Below are 15,590 nucleotides of genomic sequence, written 5' to 3'. Positions count from 1 at the left end.
TGGGTGCTGGGGAGAGTCCGCAACACTGTTGGATACAGGAAAAGGAAGATTGAGAAGTCCTCATGCATGTTGGAGGAAAAATGCATAAATGGATGCTTCCAGGGTGAGGTGAGAGGTACTGTCATGGGAAGAAAATGACAGGATTGCTAACCGACCATGAGCCCAGCTCCACAAATTGCTGAGTTGAGTTTGTCTCCCAAGGTTTCTTTATGACATCACTTAGTTGGTCACTATTAGAAGACAAGCAACAGCCATAGTGGGCCTGATCTCTTTAAGAGGACATGTAATGTTAGTCTGGAATAATGCTGAGGAAATTGGCATCACAGAGAGCAAGACGAACTCTTTCCCACCAGTGACCAGCATGGTCTTGAGCATTTCTTGAATGATTGAGTGGACAGTGTGGACATCAGTATGGAGAAAGTTTAATGGAGGCTAGTGGGAAGGACCTTGGAAAAGTAAACCAACCAACAAACAAAAAATGTCTCCTTCTAAACACAATGGCTAAAGATCTTCAACTTGTACTGTGTGACACACTGCTTCAGACTAGATGGTTCTCTGGATTTAATTTTATCATTCCTCCAAGAGTCTTCAGCACAACTCTATGTGCATTACAGGGCAGTAAGGCAGACTTTTAATGAAACAGAGTAGGTAAGATTTAGAGAATCTGACTGTCTCTCTGCTTTGCAATTTGTTGAAGCATAAGTGGAAATAGATTCACACATTTGAAATTCAAAGTCAGAAATATATGTGGTGCTTGCACTGTTCTGATATTCAAGTTGGTTTCCAAAGGAACATGATATTTGAAAGGTGCTCTAAGGAGTGGAGGAGTACATGACATGTTCAGATGTTTGTTCCAAGTCATAAGAAAACCTTGCTTGAAATTTAACAACAAAGCCTTTGAATGATAGAGTCTGACTTGTCTACTTTATATTTGTCCATTTTCCACAGCAACATCAACGAAGAGGTTGGCCTGCTTGGGATTATGGTGAATTAACAATATAACCACCTGATGGAAAGGAGAAACAACTTGTTTCAAGTCAAGCAAACCCTTAGTCATTAGAAGCATTTCCTGATGTGATGCCATAGGAAGGCCACAGCATCACCTGATCAGAATCAGGATCTGATCAATCTTCGGTTTAGTTTATCGAAAATATAAGGGGATAGAGGAAAATATTACACAACACAAGGGGGATACAATCTTCCAGATTCAGAATATGAAAAAATTAAGGACAAATGATATATTTTTTGATAAATGAAGGGCAAAGAGAAAGACAGGAAGGGAAATGTTGTCCATGAAAGAAACTTTAAAGGAACTATGGCATTTGCAATTGATGTTCTTCCCATGTTCCCTCCACTCTTCTGTTTTAAATTGATGTAATTTAAAAATATTTAGCTGATACATTATTGATATTTTAACATATATAAAAATATGTACATATTTATGGGGTACCATGTGATGTTTCAGTATATGTATGTATCTTGTAATGTTCAAACCAGGGTAAACACAACTATCCCCTGAAACATTGTTTCAGGATGCAGAGTCAACTTTTGCATCTCTCTGCTCAGTAAACCTGACAGGAACAACATAGTGGAGCTTATTTTGGCTCGTGCTTTCAGAGGTTCAGTTTATGGTTGGCCAACTGCATAACTCTGAGCCTGAGGTGAGGTAAAACATCATGGCAGAAGGGCATGAAAGAAAGCAGCTCAGGACATGGCAATCAGGAAGCAGATAGAGCTCTGCTCCTCAAGGACAAATTATAAACCCCAAATCATGTCTCTAGTAACTTACCTCCTCCATCCATACTCTACCTGCATATAGTTACCACCCAGTTAATCCATATCAGTGGATTAATCCACAATTAGATTATAGCTCTCATAATCTAGTCATTTCACCTCTGAAAGTTCTTGTATTGTCTCACACATGAGGTTTTGGGGGATACCTCATAATAGTAAACATTTATCACTTATTTATGGTGAAAACATTCTAAATCTTTTCTTATAGCTTAAAAAATATGTACAGCATGTTGTCATTATCTATAGTCAAATAGCACACCAGAACTTCTTTCTCCTAATTATAAGATAGTATGGACTAGTCAACAATTCTTTATTCCTCCTTCCCTTTTACTCTCCTCAGCCTCTGGTAACCACCTTTCTACTCTCAACTTCTATGAGATAAACTTTCTCAGATTATAGATATGAATGAGATCATATTGTATTTGTATTTCTGTGCCTGGATTATTTTGCTCAACATGGTAGCCTCCAGTTCCATCCATGTTGTTGTAAATGACAGTATTTCATCCTTTTTATAGCTGGAGAGTATCCAGTTGTGTATATGTATCACATTTTCTTTATCCATTCATCAGCTGATGGGCACTTAGGTTGATTTCATTTTTTGGCCATTGTGACTAGTGCTGTAATAAACATGGGAGTGCAGATGTCTCTTCAACATATGATTTCATTTCCTTTGGATATATTTGGATTTCTGGATCATATGGTAATTCTACTTTTTTTTTTTTTGTCACACTGCTTTTATCTCTATAGCTTGCTGGAGGCTGTGTGCTAAGAACACCTGTGACCCTCTGCCTGAGGACTTTTATTCTGTTCCTAATATGACACTTGGCAAGCAGAGCAGAGCCAGAGAATAAATGGCCTGGAGAGTTAATGCCCCTGGCAGCAAATCTCAACCAATAATGGATGGGGAAATAGTGATTAAAATTCCCAGCTTCCTTCTCTTTAACCCCTAGAATTGGGAAAACTCTGAATAGTACCACACAATGTGTCCCAGAGTTGCCCAGAGGGACTGAGTCCCATTAATCCCCAGTGGTAAATGGACCCTGTGTTGGCATTCCTCCTTTCCCTGGCTTACTTCCCCACTTTTTTTTGCTGGGATTACCTCTCAAAGTATTTGCACTGAAATCATTGCCTCAGGGTCTGTTTCTGGGGAAAACCAAACTAAGACATAGACAAATCAACCCAGTGCAACCTGTGAGCCTTTTAGCATCTCCTTCAAGCAAACCTTTGTCAAAAGACATTTGAGTCTGTTGGGGAAATAGGACCATTGGCTGATGTTGAATGATATTAAGGATTTACTGTTAATATCTTTTTAGGTGTTTTCATAGTTTCCTAGGTTAAAAAACAAAGAGTTGTCTCTTAGAGGTATTCTGAAATAGTTACAAATAAAATTATATGATGTTTGGAATTTGCTTTAAAATAATCTAATGGTGGTGGGGGGTGGATACAAGTCAAACGAAATGGACAAAATGGCAACAATTGTTGGAGCTGGGTGCTAGGGTACATGGCAGTTCATTACAATGTTTTGTCTACTCTGTGATATGTTCAAAATTTTCTATAGTAAAATGTTAAAGAAAACAAACAATCACATAGATACCCCTTTGGGTCCCCCCTTTGCTGAGTCATGATTAAATGATCCCCTTCTGAGCCTTGGCACCAGGACATGCCAGCTTGGTCTTAGGCAGGTCAGTAGCTCAGTGGGTGAGTTCTTAACACTTCAGTTTTTGGCTGTCCTCCAAGATGACAGTCTTCACTTCCCACAGGGCATCCACTTATCCCAAAGCCAGATGAGAACCTTTGGCACCTCCCAGGCCTGCTTCACCCTGAAATCTTAAATTCCATCCCATGAACTTCTACTCTGAAATCAGCCTATTCCTTTGGTCCTGTTGTAGCTACTTTCTAGTCTGCAGCTCCCCCACACATTCATAACCCAAGTGGTCTTGACTGTTCCATGCCAGATCGTTAGGGTGGGCAGGTGGGGAGGGGTGAGCCTGGAGAATGGAAGGATCATGTTGTGGAGCTTTTCCTTTTGAGGGTGGTCAGCAGTTTTAGTGGGATACCCAACAAGATGTGGTGACTTTGACCTTGACTAAGCATTCCAAAGGTATTATAGTGGGGGACCAAAAAAGGTAGAAGTGTTACAGGGCTGGGGCCTTCTGGGAAACTGAGGCAGCATGAAGACGACCTCACCTTTGAACCCTGATTCTGTGATCAAGTCAGAAAGATTTTAGACATGTTGAGCAGTAACAAACATGAGTTTATTAGAAGGGATAGGAAAGATAGGAAACGAGGACACTCTCAAAGGAGAGAGGGAGTCCTCTCAGAGAGGAAAGGGACAGCATGCCTCTACTGGACTCCAGTTTTATTGGGGTCCTAGGGAAGATTCCAGAGAGTGCCACCCAGGTCCACCTCTTGAATTTTGACTGGCAGCAGGATGACATCAGACTTTTAAGTCCCCACTGCCAGGACCACTCTAGGTCACTTTGGCCCATGCTGACCAGTTCTAATTGGAACATGTTCTTACAGATTTTTTGGTTAGGGGGAATTATTCTTATCTTCCTGAATTCTGGAACCTGGTATATAAAACACAAAAGGTCCCTCCTTGAGGGTAACCTGTGTTCTTCTTATTGACATTATTTTGGGCCTGCATTGTCCTGTAGATAATAGATAGTTTGCTAAGGAATGTGAAGTATCCTGACACTCAAGCCAGTCAGGGCTGCAGGTTAGCACAGGGACCCATTTTGTGAATTTATCCCCTTAACTTAATGTTTCTGCCACTTGTGTCTGTCAGTCCCCTATCAGAAGTGCTGCCATGCCTCTAAGAGGAGGAATAGAAATGTCCACCAGGGGAGGAACTGATAGGGTAAGAGTTCAGCCATCAAGGAGAGAACATTTTGAAATATTTTAGTTGTCAGGGCAGTAGTCAAATGACTTGTAATTTCCAGAGGGAAACTGGTATATAATAAAGAAACTAAGGCAGAAGTTCTCCTATGTAAACTAGACACTTGGGCCTGGTTTAACGTGGGTCCACTTCCCAAGGCTTAACCCAGGTATTCTAGGGTTCCCAAAGCTTGAGAAATGGCAGAGCTGAGCTACTGGAAGGTCTGAGGCCAGTGCCCTGCTGGGTTGGTTTCTGATGGGCTCAGACACTGAAACAGGTGGGGTGAGGGTGGCCGTGGAGAGTCTTCAGGCTGAAGATCTTGTTTATTGTCTTGTTCATTGAGAGGTCTCAACTCTCTTCATACCTATAAACTGGGTTTATTTTACTCCATCACTGCTATCCACTGTGCTGAAGCAAACAATTCTTCCTTCTGTGGAGTAGGACCCTTGAGAAGACCTTAATCAGAGCCATAGCTTTCTTGCCATACCCAGTTTTTAAAACATATCATTTCTGTAATTATGACTTAGGCCCTTTTTGTTTTCAAAACACAGTTTTCAATTTGCTTAAAAGTTTGTCCCCTACAGTGTGGGCAGAGACAGGATCCTGGCACTAGCAGTGGAGGAGGGGCTGAGGCCAGGTGCTGGTACATTTGCTCCCTCTTCCTCTGGCAAAAGCACCTTCTCTCAGTGCTGGATACCAGGAGGACAGCTGGGGAGGCTGAGTTCTTATGTGTCTTCTGCCCACAGATGATGTGTGTAGGTCCCTGGTTCTTCTTGTTCTCATATGATGGAGGCCTTGCAGGACATGAGGAGAAGAAATTGGGGGCAAGCATCTCTGTAGTCTCTCTGTTGCTGAGGACCTCCTCCTCTGGAGGGGCAACTTGGTCTCCCTTTGGTTCCATCGGTGGTATATAATCCCATCCTCTTTTCCTATGGTTTCCTGGAAAGGGAAAGTCCCCTCCTGCTGCTTTTCTAATTTACAGCTTCTTGCTGAGTTGGAGAAACCACTGGGGTCTTCTTTCATACTCTCTGAGGGCCACAGAGCACAGTGTTCCTTCCCCAAAGCCATCTCCAATCTTTGAAAATGGTTTTCTTGGAGTCCTCCCTGACTCACCTTAGGGGAAAAGACAGTATCTTCTTCAGTTTTCCATGAGAAGGGGAAGGAATAAGAAAATCATTTAATACTTAACACAGCATAGCTCTAAGTATGTTACATATTCTAATTGAGTTAATCTTTCTCACAACTGTATTGAGTAGGTGGTTTTCCTATTTTATAGATAAGGGATCTGAGGACAGAGTGGATGTATATTGTCCTAGTTCACTAACTTACAAGTTGGTAGATATGGGATTTGAGCCTGACCTACTTGGTTTAGGTGTTACTAATTGCTCTTTTCCTGCTGAAGGGCCTCCTCTTCCTTTTACCTGTCCTCTCCTGATACTGATTTGGAAAGTGTTTTGGTGGGAGGCAGGGGAGTAGGTGGGGCCAGAAAGTTTTTAGCATTTGTTGGTAAGTACAGTATGACTGTTGATGATGTTATGACTGGAAGCTTGTCGATGACTCTGGCTGTGCAGTATTGAGCTGTGCTTCCAGGTCAGTGGGAAAGTTCTGTGCTTATTTTTTTTTAATCTAGCTCAGCTGTGCTGGCAGACCAAGCTTTTTTTCCTGAAACTTTTTTCCAAAGGTGGATATCTTAGGGCTTCTCTTCCTTTCCCTGCCTGCCCAGATTCCATGCAGGGCATCCCTTTTCTCACTGACCTCCTACAAGTCCACCTTCCATTGTCTTTCCTGTGTCTCCTATAAAAATCTCAAGCCCTCCAGCAGTCTGACATCAATCTTCTCTCCAAACTAGTGACTGCCTAGAACTGCTGGAGAAACTCTTGTAATTGTGCTCATGAAGCCAAATCTGTGGCTTCAGCTTCAGAATAAGTCACTAATCCTTTATTACTTCCCAGAATGACTTCCTCTTCCACCTTCAGGTTGGTTCTTCTAGACCCTCTATAACCCCAGGCCCCATAGCATCAGTACCAACCTTCCCCCTGCATCTTTCTCTTTAATATCTCCTTTACTGATATTTACTCAAGTTTGGCAGCTCTTTAATTCCTTCCCTTGACCCTGTCTCCCCTCATCTTACTCTTCTATTGATCATCAGGCTTTTACAAGCATATCTCCTATTGTTTTCACATGCTTATTGAGGATCATGGCCAATGATCCTATGAAATCTTCCTAAAGATGAGTCCAACAGGCATTTGGGTTTTTATCCTTTTGGGCAACATTGCTCTGTCACACATTTGACCACTTCTTCCTGGAAATGCTTACTATGGACTACTCCAGTCTGCTGCTTGAACTCTTAACCCTCTGCCTATAATATTTTATTTTCTGGCCTCTCTCTCTGTGTCTACCTGTTTAAAATCACTGAGCACAACCAGTTTACTCCCGAACCTCTTGCCTTTTCCCTCTGTCCATACTCTGGGTGATACCTGGTGACACTGATGTTGTCATGGTGACCCATGTGATCTTTCACTGATAATCCCAAATCTATATTTCTGCTTCCTAACATTTCTCCCAAGCTCTAGGTAGTTTTCAAAGACATCTCTACTTGGATGCCCTCCACACACCTCAAATTGGGTTTCAAATTGTATTTCTTTTTCAATCCAAAATTTTTTTTATCACACCAACATTCTTTGTTCAGAAAAGAGCCCTGAAGCTTGATTGCCCCAAACATTTTTAATGTTTTTTTAGTGCATTATAGTTATACATAATGTTGGGGTTCATTTTGACTTTCAAATATAATTTGCTCTATTACAATTCTCAGTACTTCTATTTTCTCTTCCCTCCTTCCTTCCTTCCCTCCTTTCCTCTACTCTTCTGGTCTTCCTTCTATTTATACATGATTTTTCTAAAAACAATTTGGGATTTTATAGATATACATAAAGGTAGAATTCACTGTGATATATTCATATATTTATGTAGCATAATTTGATCAATTTCATACCTCAATTCCTCCCTTGTCCAATCCCATCCCTTTCCCCCTCAATCCTTTTCCTCTACTCCACTGATCTCCCTTCTATTTTCATGAGATCTCTATCACCTTTTAAATTTTTTCTTATTTCTCTCTAACTTCCACATATAAGAGAAAACGTTTGATTCTTGAATTTTTGAGTCTGGTTTATTTCACTTAGCATATTCTCCAGTTCTATCCATTTACTAGCAAATGCCATAATTTAATTTTTCTTTATGGCTGAGTAATTCTCTATTGTGGATACATGCCTCATTTTCTTTATCCCTTCATCTGTTGACAAGCACCTAAGCTGCTTCCATAACTTGGCTATTGTGAATTGTGCTGCTATAAACATAGATGTGCCTGTATCACCAACTAAGTTTTTTGAGTTTTCCTGAGTGAGCTTAGATAAGCAATCTAAATCCCCCCTGCCCCATGTCTCAGTTTCTGGAAAATAACCTTACTTGCCTTAAAGGACTGAAGTGAAGATGAAATTTGATAATAAAAGCAAAGTTCTTGGCATAATAACTTGCATCCAATGTTATGTCGTTGTTCCCTTTATCCTATTTATCATTCCTCCAACAGTCCGAATGCCCTCAGTTATGTGCTTAGCATTCAACTGGACATTCCCCCCATTCCCACATGTCTCCAGGGCCTACGTTCTGTAGATCTTACTTCTAAGTGCTCTAAGACCTGCCTTCGCCTCTCGGTATTGCCACCACCGTCTCATGATGGGGCCTCATTGCTTATCACCTACATGCCACCCCTCCCCTCTGTGTTTTCTCTCCCTCCAGGCTATCTCCACATCAGCACCATAGGAATCTTCCTTAAACACAAACCTATTTATGTCATGCCCTACTAAAGGTCCTTCAGGGACCTTTAGGATAAACCTGTACTGTTTCCTGTGGCTGCCAGGTCCACCTGTGTTTGTTGGCCTTGCTCTGGTCATCTGTGGACATGTGCAGTTCCCACACCATGTCCTGGTGGGTTGTCCCTTTGTATTATGCCCACATTCTCTCTGCTGAAATATATTTTCTTTTGCCTCCTTCCCTTGTCCTCCTGGTGATTTGCCTTCTGTTCCTACAAACTACTGTTGAAACATCACCTGCTTCTTTTATAAGGTCATCTCTTAAAAAAAAAAATCCTGTATGACTCAAACCTATGCATTTCATGAGATTCGTTGCCCTGCTGCCTGTTTTTTAGTTTTTCCTCCCTGACTGTAGCTTTACTAGTGCCTGTTGAACTCTCAGAGCAGGGTGGAGTTTATAGATGAAGCCCTGGACCAACATGGCCTTCAGGTCCCACAAGCTTGTAAAATATAGTTTCCTTCCACTTTTTACTTTGGGGGAAATTCAGGGACATAGGACCTGGCTTCATGTGTGGTTGCTTGTGGTGAACCTTAGGAGGGTGCTGGCCGTTCCATTGCCCTTTATTCCTCCCTGCCACGGACTGCTCTGAGGTCCAGTTTGTTCTCATGACCCGATGAACACATTGTCTGGTGACTTGACTTCTTGTGAAGGTACATGGTCACACTGTATCACACACTCTTTAGGATCTTTCCTGGTATCATTCTCTCTCTTCACTCTTGACAGCATGGGCTTGTACCTCTTGGAATAAATTGGCAGCCCTTGCATCCCCAAAACTTAGTACTTTGGGGAACTGATATGTTGTCAATAATCTTAAGATCAGAAAATATTACCTTTCTTATTTTCACTTTTTAAAAAATGTTCTAGGTCTGAGGATGTAGCTTAGTATTAGAGGGTTCAATTCCCAGCACTTTCACAAAGAACAAAAAGAAAAATATTTTAAAAATGTTCTAAAGTTGTTTGTATACTTTCGAGATTCAAAAAAGAATTCTGGAATTCATTGAAGATCAACAGCTTGTTTGTTTATAACACAATTAAGAACTTCATAACATTTATGAGAATAGATCAATTAAATATGTATTTACTGTCTGAAAAAAATTATTTATACATTTTATGGAATTGGATCTGAGCAATGCAAGTTATGAAGGATGTATTTCATATGGTAAGGTAAACTGTAATTTCAGATTTGTAAAGTACATCATAAAAGTACTTTTCATATGAATTCTTTCTTTTCCTGACTTAACAAAGTTAACAAAAAATCTTTTTGCTAATCATCCTGTAATATTTTTGGGAAGGTTAGTGGTGGAATTCGTAGTGTGATTATTGGTCTTACAAGTAGGACAGACATTGAAAGGTCAATTTATTCATTTTTATATTTGAGTGCAAGATCTTAGTCACTTATTCTAGACATAGAATGCATAGAATCTAGACATAGAATTCATCTTGCATTTAGACTTACTGGCTCTTTTTTAGACATAGTTTGTAAGAGAGGAAGGAAATCTAATGACTTGTTAGAAAAATAGAGGTGTTTTAGGACTGGGGATGCGGCTCAGTGGTAGAGCACTTGCCTAGCATGCATGACGATCTGGGTTCCATTCCCCATACCACACACACACACACACACACGCACACACAAAAGAAAAGGGAAAAACAAGAAAAATGGGTATTTTATAAATAATGTTAATTGTAGTTTCACATGTAGACAAATCTAATCAAATTCTCTTTAGGAATAATATACTCTTTCTTTTTTTGTACCAGGGATTAAACCCAGACCATTTTACATTGAGTTACATCCCCAGCCCATTTTATTGAGGTTCTCAATAAGTTGCTTAGGGCCTTGCTATGTTACTGAGCCTGGCCCTGTACTTGTGATCCTCCTGCCTCAGCCTCCTGAACAACTGGGATTACAGTGTATGCCACCACACCTGGCAAGAATAATATAAAGTTTTCATCTAGAGAATGATTTAAAGTCATTGGAAGTTGTGTTTATGTTTTCAGACTAAGTGACCACTATGTGTCTAAATTATAGTCTTCTCTTTGAAGGTCTAATTTCCTGTTCAGCAATGACATTCTCCTGGGTAGAGTGCATCCCACTCTTCAGAATGTTGAAATGGAAAGTAGACCAGAGTCACAGGACTGAGGGTATAGAGCATTTACAGAGCAAGCAATCACAATTTGCAGCACCTTCCTTGGGGTAGCCTCAGAACTCTGATACCTGTTGTGTTTTGAGGTGGGGGAATGGGGAAGGTCTGTAATCATTGCCACATTCAGTGAACTGGTAAGTGTAGGCATCAGACACATAGTAGAGAGAAGGCCAGGCAGTGACTTCTACACTGGGCTGTGCATATACTTCCTGGATTCATTTGTGTTGGCCCTGCTTTTCCAGCACATTGGTATCCATACTACCCAGGAAAAAAGGGTGTAATGCCTTCTGTCTGTGTTCTTGGAGTATGGGCTGTATACATTGGAGGTGACCTATATGTGTGTGTTAGTGAGCTTTTTGTTGCTGTGAACAAAATACTTGACATAAGTAACTTAAAGGAGGAAAGATTTATTTCAGCTAATGGTTTCAGAGGTTTAAGTCCATGGTCAGCTGATTTCATTACTTTGGACCTGAGGCAAGGCAAATTATCATGGCAGAAGAGCATGGTGGAGGAAAGATGCTAATTTTGTGATAGCCAGGAAATGCAGAAAAAAAGAGAGAGGGAGAGAGGAAAAGAGGGAGGCAGAGAGAGAGAGAGAGGCCATGGTGATAAGAAATATCCTTCCAAGACATGCCCCTAGTGACCCATCTCCTCCAACTTGATCCCACCAAGTTTTCATCACCTCCCAATAATGCTATCCAATTATGAATCTATCAATGAATTAACCCATTCATGAGGTTAGCGTCCTCAAAGTCTGATTGCTTCCCCCTAAGCTCCACCTCTGAATATTGCTGCCTTGGGGTCTAAACTTTTAACACCTGAGCCTTTAGGGGGACATTCCAGATCCAAACCAAAACAACATGCCTGCATGAGTGAATGAACAACTCAACTGGTCATATGAGTGAGTGGGCCTGGGGCTTTTTCATAGGTTTATTTACTGATCAGATATCACCCTTTGTCTGTTTATCCACTGGAATATTAGCATTTTTCTTATGAATTTGGATAAGCTCCCAGTATATATACTAGAGGCTTATGGGACCAGAGACTTTCTGGAACCTAATGTGTACTAGGAAAAACTGTTTAGTATTCACTAATTTAGAGTCCATGGTGACTTTTTAGAACATGACCACTGTGAATAAAGAGAATCCAAGCTTTTGGGTCTCTACTTCAGGGACTAGGAGGGATCCAAGATTGTTTGAGATACAGCTGCTATGCTCTGGAATTCTGGATAAATACTTATACTTTAAAAATGTAACCATCTGTAAAATGTGATAGGGCACTGAAATTTATAAAGCCATAGGTGAGAACTTTTAAATCTCTTTGTTTTTCTGTATGATAGTTTGGATTGTTTAATTTTAAAATTAAGCATATCACATATGCTTAATCACGTATCATCTATTACATTGAAGCAAGGTAAAATAGAGAAAAAAGTCATCCATACCTCATTATCATATATTTCAATATATATAATATATAATCTTAATATTGATCATGTATCCAGTATTATTACATATATGTGTTTATAAAAATGTAAAATATATATATATATATATAGTTTACTACCCTGTTTTTCTCAATATATTGTGACCATAATTCTGTGCTAATACATACAGATATGCCTCATAAATTTTAGCAATTGCATAATATGGGATACTACAATTTATTTAAATAATTACTTATTATCAGATGTTAAAAACATTTCTAATTTTTTACTAATAATAACATAAGTAAAATTTATTGAGTGCTTACCATGCCAGGTTATGAATTTAAGATGTTCATATATATTATTTCCTTTAAGCAAACTTTAAGGTACAAACCTAAGGGTAGGTATTATTCTGTCCATCATATTATGGGTGAGGAGACTGAGGCACAAAACAATATACCTAAAGTAAAAAGTGTTGGAGTTAGGATTCCAGTTCTGGAAATCTGACTTCTGTGTTCCTAACTAGAATAATGTATTGTCAGTGACTATGTACTACTGTCTTTGACATATTTCTTACAATTTCCCAGGCAAAGAAATATCCTGGAAGTAAAGTTGTGGAGTCAGCACTGCATGTTTTAAAGACTTTTGCTATGCATTTCCAAGTTATGTTCCAGAAGAATTTCCCCCTGAATGGTATAAGAGAATATATATCTTTATTGACATCAGGACAAAGATGATATTTTAAAATCATTTTTAATTTGTCATTTCTTTAATTGTGAGATTACTTTTTTGTGTTAGTTACATTTTTAGTTCTTTTTTGAATTATTTATTTACACTGTGATGTTTGTCTCATTGATTTCTCAAGATTTCACATGATTGTTAAATTGTTGTAAGTAATTTTCCCTAGTGTAGTTTAAATTAGGAATTTCCCTAGGTAGTTTAAACTAGACTTTTCTCTTTTTAAACTTTTATTGTGGAATGTGACATATCTACAGGGGAAGTGCTTAGAATACAAGTGTACAGTTTATCTAATAATTATGACATTAACAACTGCACCACTATCAGTTCAAGCAATAGAGCCTTGGCAGCTTCCCAGAAGCCCCCTGTGTGGCCCTTCCTGATACAATCTCCTCCCAGCCCCCTAGAGGAAGCCACTGTTGTGGTACCCAGCTTCATGGATGGCCCCCATTGATTCCCTCCTCTTGTTTTTCACAACCATTCACATGGTTTTAGGGTTGGTCCTGTGTGATCAATAGAATGTGACGGAAATGGCGTGTTGCTCTCCCAGGGTGGGTTCAGACCACAGCATCCATCTTGGGCTCCCTCACTTTCTCATGGGAAACCGGTTGCCACTCAGGTAGCCCTATGGAGATGTCCAGGTATGGAGGAACTGAGGCCTTTAGTCCAAAATCCCTATAGAACTAAGTTCCACCAGCAACCACTGGGTGAACTGGGAAAAGATCTCCAGACTTAAGATGACTGTGTCCTGGCTGCAGCTTTCCTGCAGGCTCATGAGAACACCTTAGCCCAGCTGAGCTGCTTGGATTCCCAGCCTCAGAAATGGCCTGATGTAATGTTCACTGTTTTTAGCTGCTGAGTTTTGGGGCAATTTGTTGCATAGTGACATGCAGCTAATATAACTACCTGGCTTTTATAATAATAATTTCTTTGTTTGTAATTACAATTTTACCACCTAGGTGTATATACCTCTAAACCACAAGATAATTTACTTTTGCCTTTTTTTGCTTTATGTACTTAGGATTATATTGTAATCATATTGTATTTTTAAAGTGAGGTTTACCTCAATATTCTGCATTTATGTTTATCTGTATAGTTGTATATAGAGTTATCCATTGTATATATATACTTAAGAGTATTTACGTATCTTTTTCCCTGGTTCATGGTCATTAGTATTGTTCACAGTTTGGGATTAGTATTAAAAAATGCTTCAGGGAATATTCTGAGCATATTTCCTGGTACACCTTCCACAGATTTCTCTAGGTTGACATTGTGGTTCATTAGCTTGGCTAAAGGATGTAGTTATCTTCCCCTTTTCTTTAACTTACCAGATGTTGCCAAACTTCACTACAGTATTAGATTGTAACTGTCTGCACTCCAACCTGCAGGGTTCAAGAGTTTTGATTGCTTCATATTCTTGCCAACACTGATTTTTGCCTGGTGAGTATATAGGGTTATCTCATTGGGGTTTTAGTTTATATTCTCTGGAGACCAAAGGTTAAGCACTTTTAAATGTATTTATTGGCCACTTGAATTTTCTTTTGGTGATACGTCTGTTCAAATATTTTATCCGATTTTTAAATTAGTTGTATTTTTCTTATTTATTTCTAGTAGTTTTTAAAATATATTCTGGACACTAGCTCTTTGTTTTTATATATTGTGCAAATACCTTCTAATCTGTGGCTCATATTTTTATTCTCTAAAAGACTTTCAAAATGATGTCTTTTGACAATTTTAAAGCAATATACAAAGATTTATTAATCTTTTCCCATTGCCATTTAAAAAATTTTTTTAGTTGTCAATGGATCTTTTATTTTATTTATTTATTTATTTATTTATATGTGATGCTGAGGATCAAACCCAGAGCCTCACACATGCCAGGCAAGTAGTCTACCACTGAGCCACAACCACAGCCCCTCCATTTCCATTTTTAACGTGTTTTATGTAGTCAGTTTTATCAGTTCTTCTCATTATAGTGCATTTCCTTGCCCTCACTTCCCCTTCTCCCTCCCCCGATTCCATTGCTGATCTCCTTTCTATCATTATCATTTTAATTAGTGCATTAAAATTATATATAAAAGTGGAATTAAATGACCAAATCAACAGGAAGATTAATGAACAGAACAGAAAGTTCAGAAGGGAAGCAATATATAGGATTTCGTTTAAGATCAATGAGATGAGGTCAGATCATTTGGTAAACTGAATAACCATATCACAACACTGAGGAACTAAAACATTGCTATAACTGTCACTTCAAAGATGTTCCTGAGTATCTTCCTGTTCTGTTCATTGATCTTCCTGTTGATATGGGCGCTTTTTCTTACTGGAGCTCTATGGTACAATTCTTCTTAAATTTTTAAATTATTTTTAGTTGTAGATGGAAATAATACCTTTATTTTTTATGTTGTCTGAGGATCAAACCGAGTGCTTTACATGTGTTAGGCAAGCTGAGCTACAACCCCAGCCCCACTATGGTACATTTCTGATAGTGCATGTCCCTGCTCATTACTCTTGCTTGTCTTTCAACATTTTCCTGATATTTCTTTACATTTTTGTTTCCTAGACGAGTTGTAGGAGTCTTTTTTCAACTTCCTCAAAATTTTGTATTCACATAAGAATTATTACGGGGGTTGTGTTATAGATTTATTCATGGAAAAAGTGTGTGGAAAAACTTGCTTAGAATTAATTAATGTTCCCACTTAGGATTGTTGCAGTCTTGCCATTTACTGTGGAATACTGTTATTCCCCT

General features: G+C 39.2%; 1 protein-coding gene across 2 annotated transcripts in view; it reads left to right on the top strand.

Annotated features, from left to right (window-relative positions):
• Window positions 1–15,590, top strand: part of Sh3gl3 (SH3 domain containing GRB2 like 3, endophilin A3) — a 142,408-nt gene that overhangs the window by 28,639 nt on the left and 98,179 nt on the right. Inside the window, exon 2 of one of the 2 annotated variants that reach the window (XM_047542395.1) lies at window positions 14,230–14,281. The exons of the other annotated variant lie outside the window; for it this stretch is intronic. The gene's annotated coding sequence lies outside the window, so the exon portion shown is untranslated. The remainder of the gene's footprint in view (window positions 1–14,229; window positions 14,282–15,590) is intronic. 2 annotated transcript variants of the gene reach the window in all.

Source organism: Sciurus carolinensis, chromosome 2, assembly GCF_902686445.1.
Source record: "Sciurus carolinensis chromosome 2, mSciCar1.2, whole genome shotgun sequence".
NCBI classification, from domain to species: Eukaryota; Metazoa; Chordata; class Mammalia; order Rodentia; family Sciuridae; genus Sciurus; species Sciurus carolinensis.
This window is presented reverse-complemented; position numbering and strand designations above follow the sequence as displayed.